At 41.4% G+C, this 16,983-nt stretch overlaps 1 long non-coding RNA gene across 1 annotated transcript in view; it reads left to right on the forward strand.

Annotated features, from left to right (window-relative positions):
* Positions 1-8,810: 8,810 nt before the first annotated feature.
* The window catches only part of LOC119898480, a 31,596-nt gene continuing 23,423 nt past the window's right edge, over positions 8,811-16,983 (forward strand). Inside the window, exon 1 of the long non-coding RNA XR_005443544.1 lies at positions 8,811-8,871. This is a non-coding gene — a long non-coding RNA (uncharacterized LOC119898480). The remainder of the gene's footprint in view (positions 8,872-16,983) is intronic.

Below are 16,983 nucleotides of genomic sequence, written 5' to 3' on the forward strand. Positions count from 1 at the left end.
GTCAAAGCAGAACCATTTCTACTGCATCTGTTTGTCCTTCATTTTCAGTAACTATCAGTCAACTTAGAAGTTTAATTTTATTTATTTTTTATTTTTTTGTACACAAATGGTTAAATTGTCATGTCCATTTACATCCTGTGATTCAGTTTGACTTCTTCATTTTGTAATCTACTGTATTATGCAACTGTTTAGCTGATTCCTCTAACCATCCAACTGGTTTTTTGGTGTCTGTGGGATAGATGCTTATGGAAAGTGGAACTAAATCAGCAGGGTCGCAATTTGTCACAGTTAAAACCACGGTCTGACTCTTCGAGTAGACCTTATTTATCCCAGTTTCACCCATGTGAACTAGAGCTTAGCTGCAAAGAAATGATAAATGAAAAGTGGACAAGATAAGTCTCAACAAATTAATCTTTTGTGACTATATCTCATGCACTCACTGTCCAAAGAACTTTAGACAATGTTTCAAAAGATGTTTAGCTTTTCCACAAGTTCTGTGTTTTTCTGTCTATTCGTCATATGCTCATTGCATTACTTCAGACCTCGGTCCCTGAGAGTTTTCAAATTAGGGAACATTTTCAGGTCGGTGCGAATTCCCCTCAGAACACTGTCACGCTGATGATAACACCAACCACAACGGGTCTAGTCTGATATCAGGGAAAGGTGCTTGTTATCAGAGACCAATGTCTGGATGTTAGCCTTCTCTAAAAAAGCTCCATGTCTATGAATGCTCACTTGAAATAAATGGCACATGAAATAGTTGTATGACATTATCATTGTATATTTTTAGTATTTTCTGTAACTATATATTGTTGACCACCGTTTTAGATCACAGTTGCAGAAGTAGTTGTTTCTTGTAACTGGTGTAGCTGTTGTCATTAGTTGGCTTTTCTGTCTATGAGAATATTGTTCCAAACTGTAGACCAGTTGGTTTACATTGTTCCGAATTTTTAAAACAGTTTGTATAAACTGTTAAGCAGATTTAAAAAAACAAAAAAACAAAACATCACCATGGATCCTGTTATCCTCTTAAGTTTGCCTTCTACTCTTTGCATAGATTAATACTAAAGTTAGAGACATATTGTGTACAACAGGAAATGTGGTTGCAGGTAGCATTATGTTGCATTTTGCGTTGATAGGACAGACAGATAGGAACTAAGTCAAAAGAAGTTTTTATGGAAACAAAACAAATTTTCAACTTGCTCTCACACCACTATGTTGCAACTTGTTTGCATTAACTTGAACTTTTGCTAACATTTGGCTCCGAGTTCTGTCACCCTTCTATTTGTCACTTCAATCATTTGAAATAAATCACTGCGGGTCACTTTGTCTCTTGGTGTCATTGCTGGTGTGAGCTCACAGGAAGTGTGTCAAGTGTTTTACACCAGCATGGAGATGCTGTGTAGACCAATGACAGCATGATATAAGCATGGGGGCTAAACATAGATGGGACCCTAAAATGTAAGCCTTTGTTCAGGACTCATAAAGGTATTTGCCTTCATGTATAGTCGGGAGTAGACTGCTATAAAAATGGTCCAGGAATTTGTTCCTGGTCAGCCCAACTCTCCAGACAAAGCATTTGTTGGGGTCTCTGGGTCTTAAGAGACCTTTATTCCTACATTTTTGAGAATTTTATTCAAGTACAGTACTGACGAAATGAGCCATTGAAATACATTTTCAAAGCTAGAAACACTTATCTAGCTCTCCTTAAGTAAGTACCACCTCAGCTGAGCCCTTATGTACAATAATAATTAAAGTGTTCATACACCTAGTGACATGCATCTGTGATTTAAATGTTGAAGGGGCCGTAGAATGGAAAACTGTTTTTTCCCTTGGCATAGTTGAATAAAAGAGTTCAGTACATGTAGCTCACATACCGTGACCCTCAATCCTTGTTTCCTCCTTTCTATGTATATCTCGCGCTCACAAAATACCCCTGAAAAACTGGCGAATGCCAACAAGCGCTAGATGTTACGTAACATCTGGGATTTTGTATGCCCCCAAAGTTACATAACCAGCCCATGTTCCAGAGTTAAGCTGATGATACATGGGGCAACTTTTTGAGCAATGTTGCGGGGCAATCTTGCTAGTGGCAAGTCCAACTATGTTTTGAATGGATAGCTGCGGGGCGGGGCAGGTGGCGGAGTGGTGGGAATGGATTACGGTTGTAATCTTTACTCATTACCATTGATGGCGACATTGACAGCACCATTGCTCTAAAAGTTGCTTCATGTATCATTAGCTTTAGCAGTCCTGCGAGCTCATGGAGCCAGATAATAAAATAAATAAAAATATTTCCTGTTTTTCTCTCTGATGTCCTCTGGCTGCTCTGACTCACCCCTATGATTTATGAGCTTCCCGATGGACAGATAGCTTTGCTGCTAACCCACAGGTTGCTAACCGCTAGCTGTTTCTAACAGTAGCTCCTGTCATCAGCTGGCTCTGAACCAGCGGTCCAAAGCTTCTGTAGTAAGTTAGAGGGTAAGCACCAACACACGGCAGCACGGTTCCAGTCCGGGCAGAATCAGCAATAGGATGTCCAGCTGCATGGCTAACTGAGTAGCTAACTTAGTAGCACTGACAACTGCTGTTAGCAGTAGTTAGCTGCTAACGTGGAAGTAACCAGCACCAATAACTTGTGGGACATATTTGAAGCTTGTTAACATTTCTAGTAGAAACTTTTAAGTATGAATCTGAAATGAGCATTCTACGGCACCTTTAAAGAGGTGGTATTATGCTTTTTGGCTTTTCCCCTCTCCTTTATTGAGTTGTATAACTTTTTTGTGCATGTAATAGGTTTGCAAAGTGAAAGGGAGTTTCCATCTCCCACAGAAAAACTGTTCTGAACTGCTTGAAAACAGCTCGTTTGTAGTCCAGCCGCTTTCATCCTTGTGATGACATAGGGAAGAAAGCTAAAACTCTGAGCTGCAGCACACACCTCTCCTCTCCCTTCCAAACACCGGCTACCCTCAGGTAGTCAGTGGACATAAAGCTGTTACTGTGATGTAGAGACAGAGCTCAGTTAAAACTTTATGAATGAAAGATTTGTTACAGATTAATAACTCACCACTCTGAAACTCTTGCTCCAGTAAACCTGGTCACAACAATTACAGCTGAAACAAAGTCTTGTTTGCTTCTCACTGACCCGCCTTTCTCTGCTTCTGATTGGCTATTATCGGCTTTTCTGCTTCTGATTGGCTAGTAGTCCTTAACTAGGAACTGCGCATGTGCAACTCCCAACAAAGATCATTTAGAGACAAGATTTATCACTCCGTAGCTAAAACGAAGGGTGAAAAGAGGAGCTACAGCAATGTGCATGTTGAAAATAAAGATGGTGTTTTTTGAAAATTAAACCATGTAAACCTGTTCTGGTACAACCTCTAAATAAGATTTTGAACCTGAAAATTAGCATAATACCACCTCTTTAATATATCATTGATCCAATAAAATATGTCTCTCTTCATTGTAGGGCAGACAAAAAAATGCAAAAAATGTCTAAGGCTTCTGCTTTTGGACATGTGACAGAAATCCACATTTGAAGTGGCACTTCCTGTGACTTCCTGGCCATAGCTATACGTATCTGTCAACAGCAGGACTATGCTCAGCCTAGATGAGTAATTAGGATTAGGATATAATTTTAATACACAATTAAAATATAACACTATCAGTAAAATATTAAAATGGTAGTATTTAATATATGTACATAGTGTTAGGATGTTAATATACCTTTATTAGTATACTAGTCCTTGTAGTACTAGTCAGGGGCTGACTTTACCATTAGGCAAGGTAGGCAGCAGTTGTAGTGACAGAATAATTTAAACTTGACAGTAGCTAGCAGGTTGGGAATTACAGGGCCAACATTTATCATTTTAGTAGTTTTTGTTTCATTAACGCAGAAAAAGATTTGACTTGTGGTTACTCTGTAATCAAAAAACAAAAAACAGTAAGCCATAATAATTATGTCTCATTGATTCCTGTCTAACTGCAGTAGTCTCGATCAAGGCACATACCAATTAATTTTCAACTGCAGTTTTATTGGTTGGTTTATCGGCCCACCAGGAAAACTCCTTGTACTCCTGATTGTCAGTCAGCCCTTGTGTGTGGCCCTGAACTGTGACTCTAGGGTGAAATATTACTTTAATCATTGGAATGAAGTCAGCACACTTCTATGTGTGCCTCAGCACCTGTTGATTTGACTGTTAAGGGTCTGACTCGGGCTGAGTGTATGCACATGCATGCTTGTCTGATTACATGCATGCATGGCTATGTCAGGGTGTGCTGTCTCTGTGAACTATGGCATGTGTCTTCTTGACCTCTTGAACTTTGTGGCCTTGCTTCTGTAAGGCAGAAAGCTGGGTATGCTTTGCCTCTTCATGCTTGACATAATGAGCGCACTTTAGGTAGCTTGTTCATGTGTCAAATTTATTCAAGGATCCCGGTGCCTTAATCAGTATTCTGTTTCAGGCGTGCAGCTGGTCTGAACTGCCATGATTAGATCTGACATGCTATGGGTTCACTCTGGTGAACTTCCTTTTGTAGCAGTACAGATCTGACACCTTACTTTTCACACAGCTCTCTTCTTAAAGATGATTTTAAAAAGTGTCTTAACAAATAGTAAAAAATAGAAATGTGTAGCAGAACAGACAACTTTTTAGTGTTCTGTGAAGTCACTGTACATAGCTGCAAGTTGCTCAAGACCATATTTATAACAAGATGAGTTATGTTCTCATCTCAGGCAGAATCACATTATTGACAACTTAAGGCAATAGTTTTGGCCAGTTTCCACAATTTGTTTAAATATGATTTAGTCTAGTAGACACTAACATTATAGTAGGATTAAGGCTTTTAAGCTGTGTTTCTGCAAATGAAGCTGTTTTTGATGGTTTTATTGGAATAAATCGTAGTTGACATCTTTGCATTTCTTTTAAGGTCATAAAACTGTTAAATGATAAAACTATTTCCTATGACCCAGACCAGAACATGTTGTATCTTCATACTGCATACTGCTGATCTCATGTGATTCCCTGGGTGGACAGGCATTTTTATTCTTGGTATAAACAATAGTCTCTCAAATGAGTTTTTTTCTTCTTCTTCTCCAAAGTAAAGGAAATCTTAAGGATTTGTTTGTTGTTTTGGGCATTTTGCCTTTATTGGATAGGTCACAGTAAAAATACACACAGGAAATGGTGAGCGAGAGAGACAGGGTATGACATGCAACAAAGGTCCATGGCTGGAATAGAACCAGGGATGTTGCCATCACAGTATATGGTATGTGTCTAAATCTCTAAGCCACTAGAGGCCTTTTAGTACCATTCCTCTCTTAATCACCTGGAAGATGCTACACAGACATTCACAGATGTAGCAAGAATAAAGTATATCATATTCTGAGGAAGGCGAAAGAGCATCAAAACCTACACATTTGCACCTCCATTAATACAAATGCCGACTGGGTAAAAAACTCCAAGGGGTTTGACTGCTAATCAGCAGGATTGACTTTTTTTAAATCCACCTGCAAAAAGCAAAGTGTTGGTAGAAAATAACAATGATCAGAGAGGTACATCACCTGAGATGTGTTGAGTGTTAAATAGTTTTTATCCAGCAGCAGTGGAGCAGACTGCAGTATATCAACCTTAATTGTGCAGAGAACTGCAGAGGAAGGGAGACTTTGGATCAAGGCTACTAGAATTCCAACAATGTTCCAGTTCAGACCTACCACCAGGAGGGTGTGTGTGTGTGTGTGTCTGTGTGTTGCTGGCATGGGCCAGCTGGAATGGAACGATGTTAGACTGAGTGGTAACCGTGGAATTTTTGCTTCATCTGCTATAAGCTTTCCTAAACCGCCACTGATGCTGCCAGAGACACCATCTCTAGATGATAACAAAAACTAACCAGCTGTGAGAAGTATTCTCCCCTAAACTTAACCTAGCTCCTCCAGCAGGCCTACGCACACATATACACACAACCTAAGGCCTAAAGTATTCAAACCCTTATAAGGTAAAATCGCAGGTCGGTCTAGAGTGAATCTGTTTTGCAGCGTCCCGGGCGAACTTTGGTATTTGCGGCTGGGAAAAGCATCAAGTATGCAGAAAGGACATCCTTCAGTGTTTGTTTTCTCTCCTTCCCTGTATGCATCCTGTGGTTCTGACTGACTGGCTGCTGGCATTACGTAAAAGCCAGACTTCGTGCTTATATATTTTTTTCCACCTCAGTTTTGGTAAATGATTCAGCAGAGCCTGACTAAATGAATGTTTTCAGAGCCTGGTTATGAGTATAAACAGCTTTCCATTTTTTTTTGCCTGTTCCAAATGTGTGGTTTGGCTATGTGTGTATGCTGCACATTTTAGGTGACGTGACATTTTATGCCTACATGTGACGCTTTTTCTAAGCATTTGCAGATTCTGGTATTTATTTGATAAAGTATTGATTAACATGCGCGTGTGTTAGTGTGTGTCAGTGCATACCTGAGCTCCCAGCTATGTAGTTAATCATGTCCGCCTATGGTCATTCAATAAACCCTGTTAGAAATGGCGACTCTCGCCACAGCTATCCCACAATGCCCCCTTCTCCTCTTTTTATCACCAGCTAGTAATTATGTGCTCCAGTGAGAGGCATGCAACTCACTCACACACACAACACACACACCGGGACACACACTCACCTTGATTAGTAAACCTAATGGATCGCCTTGCTCAGTATTCCAAGAACATTCCATAAAGCAAAGGGCCATATAATTGCTTTCTACCGTCAGAACTGCGACAAGCATTACCTTGCAACCACTGCCATCTCCTCTTCTTCATCCTCCTCTTCCATCTGCTCCTCTAATTCATCCACCTCTACCTTCACCTCCTATATAAATCTGCTACTTTTCATCCTTCCCATATTTTTTATTTGGATCTACAATTGAAATCATTCTTAGATGCAAGATGTGATTTTTTAAAATGCTGTTAAATCAAGTGATTCTCTGTATTTTGAAAATGGTTTGTGTTGTCAAACCACAGAATCATCAACCTTTGGGTCACTGTTTTGCTTTTCCAACCTATACAAACTGTAGATTGTATAGTTGAGTCTCATGGCTCTCATAAACCCTTCAAAAAAACTGTAGGAACCAGTTTCAAAAAGCCCTGTCAAGCCACAACATTACTGTTCTGGTTCACTCCCACCGCTCTCATAGCATTATTTTCAGCCGCAGCAGAGAGCTATTTCATTGAATTGACTGTAACAACACACTGGTGAACATGGTGGAGCATTTAGCAGCTCGAGACAGATATTTTGTGGTACGAGACCGACAGTTCTAACAGAGAGTGAATATTGGACTTGCGTTCATCAGGTGGACACAAACACAACTCTAAATGAAATGTTGTGTTTACAACTTCCACTGCCATCAGTTATATAAATGCAGAGCGAGTTGAGTTGAGCTGCAAGAGGAATTTTTAGATTTCAAATGAATAAACAACAATATATTCTCTCAGTAAGACAAATAGCTTGTTATACATTGGTATTCTCAGCTTGTCACAAAAATAAGAATATTTTCTTCCCTTAATTTACACTTTGCAAAGCCACGCCTCAAATGCTCAAGCTGGCTAATGACAGCGTAGTATAGGACTCGCTCTAACTGAGGTCCGACACTTTCGTGGTGGTGTTACATTGACTCATATGCAAAAGGTGTCATTGTTTCCAAGATATGGTCAAATGCTGTTCCTGGGGCACTTGTTATAGTTACAACTTTCAAATGCATAATGCAAACCTTTCTGTCTCCTTCTCTGAGATCACTTATTCTTTTTTCCAAAAGTTAGACAATATTTTCCCCAGGGAGTGCAGTCATACAGTGACATGCTAAGTCCAACAGGTCCTATAGTTAACTAGATAATTAGAACTCTAACCCTAATTTTCACATGCATATATTCACACAACAATATTTGTACACATACTTCAGATAATTTAACATAATAGAAGATTATAGAACATTCCTCTCAGATGTGACTTGAGTCTTGAATCATAGATTCCCACACTTAAATTTTGGCATTTGCACCTATATAATAATCTGTACATAGGAGTTAAATTAAGCTCACATAGGAAACATGTTGTTTTCACTCACAAGTGCAGCCACAGTCAAGTTTGCACATAGTCATGCATTCTTTGTTAGTTTAAGTTTCCATGTTGAAGCAAAGGCTCGGCCGGGGGCTATTTTCCTACTGACTTCGCTCACCCAATGAGGTCACACCATCTAGAATCCTGAGAATGTCAAGAATGGCGAGGTTTAAGAGCTTCTGAACAGCACTATATGTTATCAGATGTAAGGGGCTGATTGAAAGGGGAGGTCGAAATGTGATCTACTTTTAAAACAGTGAAATGAATGGAGGGGGAGGGAGTGACTCGCTTCTTCACCTTTTAGCTTCTTTTCTTATCTTTGATCCACGTATAGCAGATGCCAGGACAACACTGCTTCATTTACATTGTTGGTTTAAATCTGAAGTGTACACAGTGAAGATTATCCTAACATTTAAAACTGCACTCTGCACTGCACACTATTTTCATTAGCGAGTAATCTGCTGATTATTTTCTTGATCATTTTCTCTATATAATGTCAGAAAATAGTGAACATTTCCCGTTGATATATCTTACATGTTCGAATATGTATCCAAAAGTCCCAAAGATATTTAATTTACTAGCATACAAATTAAGATGAGAACTAGGATGTTCCTGTATTAAAGAGTGTGTGTGTGGGGGGGGCGTTTAATAATCAGTGACAACACGGCGGAAGACAATGCTGGGGAGATTTTTCGGTCACTCTGAAGTCCGGTCGTATTTTAGTTTTTATGAGAGTGCTGAGGGAAACTTGATTGAAGAAAATAACCTTATAGTGAACACAGGGTGAGTGAACTTTTAGCTTTGGTTTGTCTCTCTGACTTGCTAACAGCGAGTAAACTGAAGCTCTCAGTGTTAGCTGCTCTTGTAAAAACGCTAAATGTTGTTCTGTTGCTGTGTGTGTCGTGTGTCGGCAGAGTCTATTCTTCCACTGCACATGATAACACGTTACGCAGTTTAGTCAACCAACCAGCATATCTAGAAACGCTACAGACTCCTCTGTATTTATGTCAGTTTTTGGGCTCATTGCAGTTACTATCACTGTTTTCTAAAGACTTATTTGTTTTCATGTAATTGTCCACGGGTCATTGTATTACGTATAAAATATACAATCTTGATAATGCACTCTTAGATGATTTTCATATGTTTACAAAAGATATTTGCTGTTATTTTATTTTTTATGCAAACAAAATGGCAATTGTATTTACAGTTTTCAATATAAAACTTGTTGAAATGGTTTCAGTTTGTGTATCAGTACATTTTAATATTTTTTGGCACATTTTTACAATACCGTGATAATACTGATTACCAAGATAATTTTGGTCACTATAATCGTGATATGAAATTTTCATACCGTTTCATCCCTAGTTATAATGGTGACTAGCAAGTTATTGTATAACCTCGTCGTCTTTGCTCGAGCTAAAGTAAACATCACAGCTGCTGAGAGGGAGTTTGGGCTTTTAGGTGGGCGCCACTCTGAAGGAAAGGTTGTGATGGATTTTTAACACAAGACGAAACGAGTGTCATTGTGAAACAGCAGCACAATAATAATTTTATTTTGATTAACTTGTATTTATAATTGTTGGAAGCCAAAATCGAAATCATGATTAAAATTTGATTAATGGCACAGCCCTAGCCTCAGTTTTACTATTTCTTAGCTGACAGGAGTGGCACCCGGTGTGGTCTTCTGTTGCTGTAGCCCATCTTCTTCAAGGTTTGATGTGTTGTGCGTTGATATTCTGCATACCTTGGTTGTAATGAGTGGTTATTTGAGTTACTGTTGCCTTTCTGTCATCTCGACAGAAAGACAACAGTAACTATAACAAGTCTGCCCATTCTCCTCTGACCTCTGACATCAACAAGCCATTTTCGTCCACACAACTGCCATTAACTGGATATTTTCTGTTTTTCAGACCATTCTCTGTAAACCCTAGAGATGGTTGTGCGTGAAAATCCCATTAGATCAGCAGTTTCTGAAATTATCAGACCAAGCAGTCTGGCACCAACAACCATGGCACGTTCAAAGTCACTTAAATCCCCTTTCTAACCCCATTCTGATGCTCAGTTTGAACTTCAGCAAGTTGTCTTGACTACATCTACATGCCTAGCTGCATTGAGTTGCTGCCATGTGATTGGCTGATTAGCTATTTGTGTTGCTATTTGTGTACAGTGGCAAGTGAGCGAGAGTGTTTGTGTGCGCGAGTGTGTCTATGTATGTACTTCCTCGAGAACCTTAAACACCTTGCTTGACGGGTGGGAATATACTGAAAAGAGTTCTCAGTCTTTTAGGCAAAAATGGAGCGGACTGGGGGAGAGAGACAGAGAGAGGCGGGGCAATCAAAGGGTGTTTACCTGAGGTGTAGGTGTCTGTGAGTGTGTGAGTGTGGGGAGAAGAGAATTCTGAGGCAGGTCCAAAGCATACTTAAAAACAATAATAAGAATGTTTGTGGTCATTAAAACCTGCTTTCACAGGGTGGTATAGTGAAAATTTTAGATTTTTTTGCTGGAGGGGGGCGGGGGTTTACAATCACAATGCCGGCTCATTGTCGTGATGTCTGTCAGCCATCGCCGATGGACGATGGCATCGTCTATCGGCCCAACCCTAATATTACAATATTATAATATATATAATATTACAATATTACTAACAACAATATTTTGACAACAACATACTTCAGATAATTTAACATAATAGAAGATAATAGAACATTCCCCTCAGATGTGACTTGAGTCTTGAATCATACAGATTCTCACACTTAAATTTTGGCATTTGCACCTATATAATAATCTGCACATAGGAGTTAAATTAAGCTCACATAGCTTTACCATGCAGCATACAGAAGACAGCACCCTACCCAAACCTAACAGGTCAAGCTGCAAATTCCACAAAAGACGCTCATCAACCTCATTATACTTCATTTTTTTCACGTTGTTCACTATCCTGTGACTCTTGAGGAGGTATAGACTTCCAGATTGTGAGTCATCGTCAATGATCAGTATGCAACACAAACACTGAAATATGAGTCTAAGGAATGTCTGTGCTTCCAAAGTAAAGATTGCAATAAAGCACAAGCTTAGAATATCAGGTACATACTGAATGTTAAATCTCTGATGAATTATGCTTTTCATTGTTTTTGTGATATTCCTCTGATTTGAGAGGTTATAATCTATAATGTACTCTAACCATTATGAAACCTGCCCAGTTATTTCCTGAAAGACAAGATGTCCCGTTGTCCAGACAAGCAGAGAGGGTGGGGGGGGACCAGAGTTGGTAGTCTGTATGTTTTTTGTCAGGGCTCAGGAGATGCTTGTGTCTGGAAAGTGTGCCGTTTCCATTACAGTCTGTCTCATTTCACTGCAGCAGTGGCAGTGTTTTTGCTTGGAGGCCCGAGGATAAGGGGCGAGCTCTGTGGCCTTGTGAGTCCACGCCTCAGTGGTGCAAGGTAAGGGAGGGAGTGGCTGTGGCCCAGCTAGACACACACATGGGTTACATGTGCAGCTTCAAAGACATAGCTAGATGGGCCTGACTGCTGGCAGCTTGTTATCACTGACAGAAAAGCAGAAGGCTGCCAGGGACTGGTTTCAGACTGAATGCACAAATCCAGCAGCCAGCCTTGGAGAATCCTTATAATTCATTTCGAATCCACCTGATTAATGTAAGTTCAATATTGACTGTCTTTAAGCTCTGCTTAGAGTGGTGGGAGTGAATCAAACAGTAAATTTGTCAGCCAGCTAAACAGTGAGTCTGAAACTCACTATAAAGCTCTGTAAAGCCAAAGACTGCTGCAGATTTTGGTGATAATGTTTATAGGTTCACCACTAAGAGCAACATTGTCACATTGTTTTAATGTTGTCGTTTGATACATTATTATAAAATTCAATTATATCCACTTTAAGTAAACATTCAGCCATCAAGTTACATTAGACCATTAAAGGTTTTGTTCTTGGTACAGGAAGGCCTCTAAACACAACCAGTAAAATCTCTGCATCTTTTTATTCAGCATTTTATCACTGTAGTCATCCTGAAGCAGCTGTAGCTTACAATGATGACATCAGTAGTATGTTTTAATAAGCTGAACCAATGGATGTTGGGACCAATGTTGGGCACAGCCAACAACCTATCTTGGCATAAAGGTATAATGATGACAATGATTAATGAGAAGATGGCGCCGCAGACGGCAACTTCTGGATTACGCTCCGTAGTGCTTTTTGTGGTTTTGTTTATTAACGCTGTTTTGTGCCGTCCCTCTCTGGTAACATTTACCAGAGAAGAGCTCTTAAATATTGGACTTTCAATTGCTCATACTATTCCACCGCTCCTTAACGAACCCAGAACTTTTCCAGTTATTAGTTGGAGGAGTAGCAGCTCTGTTTGGCATCCTTCAGAAACGGCGCAGGGGAAAACGAGCGGGCACCTGGTTAAACTGAGACAGCGGGTTTTCGCACTGCGCTCCCTTCAATTCACCTGGCGAATGTCCGCTCTCTAGCCAACAAAATGAGCGAACTGCAGATCTGCCGCCCTCTGTTTCACTGAATCCTGGCTTACCGAGCACATCCCAGACCTCGCACTTCACCTTAAACCTTTAATCTCATCTGTGCAGATCGCGAAAGGGAGCTCACGGGAAAAACAAGGTGAGGCGTACTCTGTTTCTATATAAACTAAGGCTGGTGCACAGATGTCACAGTGTTGGAAAAATCATGCAGCCCTCACTTAGAGACGTTATTTATAAACTGTAAAACTTTTTATTCATCGTGGGAGTTTTCCTTGTTTGTCCTGGTCGCTGTTTACATTCCACCTCAGGCCTGTGTTAGTGAGGCATTACTACACCTGGCCGACCAGATAACTAACGTGGAAAAAAAACATCCAGACTCCCTACTCATTGTTCTTGGGGACTTCAACAGAGCAAACCTCAGCCACAAACTCCCAAAGTACAGACAGCATATTAAGTGTCCCACCAGGGACACTAACACACTGGACCACTGCTACACTACATTAAAGGACGCCTATCACTCTGTTCCCTGTGCAGCCTTGGGACTCTCTGATCACTGTCTGGTTCATCTTATCCCAACATACAGGCAAAAACTGACATCTGCTAAACCTGTTGTAAAGACTGTGAAAAGATGGACCAACGAGTCAAAGCTGCAGTTACAGGCCTGCTTTGACTGCACTGACTGGAGTGTTTTTGAGGCTGCAGCCACTAACCTGGACAGCGACACAGCAAAACTCGTGCAGCTTCGTCAGACCAAGGAGGAGGCCTTCAGAAGTGGGAACAGAGTCCTGTAAATACAGGCCAGGAACACTCTGACTAAGGAGGTCAAAGCAGCAAAAAGCTAAATAACAGCTTTGCAGCCAACGATCCTGCATCAGTGTGGAGAGGCATGCAGACGCTCACCAACTACAGGAGACCATCCCCCAACACTGCTGGTACTCAACAACTGGCAGACGAGCTGAATGGCTTTTGTTGTAGGTTTGAAAAGCCCACAGTCACACCTCTGCCCTGCTCCAATACCATCTTCAGTCACCTTCCCCCTCTGGCACACTGCCACCCCCCCTCTCTGACCCCTCACCTGCACTCAAGATCTGTGAAGAGGATCTGAGCCACCTCTTCCAAAGGCAGAAGATCAGGAAGGTCCTGGCCCAGACGGTGTGTCTCCATCCTGCCTGAAAATCTGTGCAGACCAGCTGGCCCCATCTTCACACAGATCTTCAACAGATCACTGGAGCTGTGTGAAGTTCCCTCCTGCTTCAAACGCTCCACAATCATCCCGGTCTCCAAAAAACCCTCCATCTCTGGACTAAATGACTACAAGCCTGTCGCCCTGACATCTGTGGTCATGAAGTCCTGTGAAAGACTGGTGTTGGCCCACCTGAGGGACATTACAGGCCCCTTGTTGGACCCCCTACAGTTTGCCTACAGGGCTAACAGGTCAGTGGATGATGCAGTCAATTTAGGACTGCATTACATCCTGCAACACCTGGACTCTCCAGGGACATATGCAAGGATCCTGTTTGTGGACTTCAGCTCGGCGTTCAACACCATCATCCCGAACATCCTCAGCACCAAACTCACCCAGCTCACTGTGCCAGCCTCCACCTGACAGTGGATCACAAACTTCCTGACTGACAGGAGTCAGCGGGTGAGACTGGGGAACATCACATCCAGCACCCGGACTATTAGCACTGGCGCCCCCCATGGGTATGTGCTCTTCTCCCTCTACACCAACGACTGCACCTCAAGAGACCCATCTGTCAAACTCCTGAAGTTTGCTGACGACACAATGGTCATCAGCCACATCCGGGACGGTGATGAGTCGGCCTACAGACGGGAGGTTGATCAGCTGGCTCTCTGGTGCGGTCAGAACAACCCGAAGCTTAACACGCTCAAAACTGTGGAGATGATCGTGGACTTTAGGAGGAGCCCCCCCACTCTGCCCCCCATCACCATACCCAACAATCCTGTGTCTGCTGTAGAATCCTTCAGTTTTGTGGGATCCACTATTTCCCAGGACCTGAAGTGGGAGCTCAACTCGGACACCATCATCAAGAAGGCCCAGAGGATGTACTTCCTGCGGCAGGTCAGGAAGCTCAATCTGCCTAAGGACCTGCTGATCCACTTTTACACAGCTATCATCCAGTCTGTCCTCTGCACGTCCGTCTGGTTTGGATCTGCCACCAAAAAGGACAAGGACAGACTACAACGGACAGTCAGGACTGCAGAAAAGATCATCGGTGCCAACCTGCCCTCCATTCAGGACTTATACATTTCCAGAGTCAGGAAACGGGCAGGAAACATCACTGCAGATCCATCTCACCCCGGACACAACCTGTTCCAGCTCCTCCCCTCTGGTAGGTGCCACAGAGCACTGTACGCCAAAACCAACAGACTTAGGAACAGTTTCTTCCCACAAGCCATCACTCTGATGAACAGCTGATTTCTGACTCACTCAGGAACAATTCTTGTGCAATAACCCAGTAACTCTACTTCTAATCAGCCACCTGTTTACACTTATTATTTATTCACCATTCTCTATTTCAGTGCTGTCCATACTGTTATATTGTCATATTGTAGATAGTGTATACCAAATCCACCTACCTCAAGTCATTACTCCTGAACAAAATACTTATTTATTCCAGCATCCTTTGCACCATGCTTCGTTGCACTGTGTACATGTGTACATGTATGCATGTATATGTACCTTTTATATCACATCTGCCTCTGACATGTACATACTCCTGCATCCTTTGCACTCTGCTCACTGCACTATTTGTCAATATGTCTATATTGTTTTTGTTCATAGTGTGTATATTTGTGTTGTCTACGCTGAAGTCTGTGTCTGATTTTATTTTATTTTTATTATTGTGATTTTGTATTTTTGTACGAGTAAGCACATCATGAGCAATGTACAATCCAGAGTCACATTCCTCGTATGTGAACACATACCTGGCAATAAAGCTGATTCTGATTCTGATCAGCAGACATGAACAACAATGCCAGGTGCTGCTGACCTGCCGCACAGTCGTGAATTCACGTCAAGGATGGTATGTTCAGTAACTAGTAACGCAGCGTTACTTGCATTAGTAACTAGTAATAATATTACTGTTTTAGAAAAGTAATTAGTTACACTACTTAGTTAGTGGGAAAAGTAATGTTATTACTAGTAACGTGTTACTGTCCAACACTGTTCCTCACAACATAGATGAGTTGGTGAAATGGCCTGCAGCAGATAAAGCAATAATCTGTGGTGTCCTAGAACCTTCCTCTCGACACCAGAGACAGCTGAAGTTGCTCCAGCATTCAAGAAAAACCATGCAGTGTACCATGCAAGAACATATCATCCAGTGTTCAACAACCAGAAACATATTAATAAACCTTTGAAATATCCACAGTACCAACTATAGCACAGTCACAGCATTAGCTATCTGGAAACATACCCGAGACATTACAGAGGTTTTAAAAAAAACTATTCAGTCATCAGATTTACACACATCAAAACATCATCATACAAAGTTAGCTACCTCACTGCTAAATCCCTGCAGTATGGTTAATTCCACATGGTTTTCTTCTATTATACTTTAAAGTCAGATTGTCCTGCATCCAGCCCTGCTGGTTAACATTAGCACCTGACCTCTTGTTTCATGCTGAAAGAAGGAAAAAAATCTTTCTGGGAAAGCCCTTCATTAACATTTATGGGAAACCTTTTGGCCCATCTTGTTTTTTTCCCTTTCAACATTAAAACACATAGTCCTTTTCCTCATTTTCCATACCAGCCCCTCCATCTAACTTCACATGGCTGTTTTGGGAAATCCCTCATAATCGGCAGTTAGTCTGTACTTTGCCTGGCAAACTCTACTTTTTTCCCCTTTGGCAACATATCCAGTGCATTCTTTGGAAATTGTGGGTGTAACTGTATGGTATGATGGTGTTTTCTTTCTGCCGATTTCCATGCTGTTTTTAGTATTCTGGACAGAGCAAAGAGGAACAACTGCTGGAACACCTCAACAATGAAAAGAATGCAGATATGAAAAGACAAAGGTTTTTTATACAATGTAGACAGTATGCATGGCTTCAAAAGGTGGTCAGATGCTACACTTATGCAAGCTCACAGCCAAATTTGAGTTTGCCTTTTTCGCAGTTATTCAGAATGTCAATTGCACGAACAAAAACTAACATTATCTAAGCAGATGCTGGGAAGGATTTTTGAGGGAAAAGTCCTTGTCAGTCACACTCCTTATGTCCAATTCTCTGACTCCACTTATCCTCCCACCTCACTTCTGTGGCTTTCCTAACCTTTTACCCAGGGGTTTCTCTTGCTGTGAGCAAGCAGGCACCATACACTAGGGACGCCCTGCGTGGGAGGGAAGAGAGGGTGGGGGAAGCCTTCAACAAGAACTTCATT

This window comes from Micropterus salmoides, unplaced genomic scaffold (assembly GCF_014851395.1).
Source record: "Micropterus salmoides isolate LMB-PRFRI ecotype aquatic unplaced genomic scaffold, ASM1485139v1 Ms_hic_scaffold_1165, whole genome shotgun sequence".
Classification (NCBI taxonomy): Eukaryota; Metazoa; Chordata; class Actinopteri; order Centrarchiformes; family Centrarchidae; genus Micropterus; species Micropterus salmoides.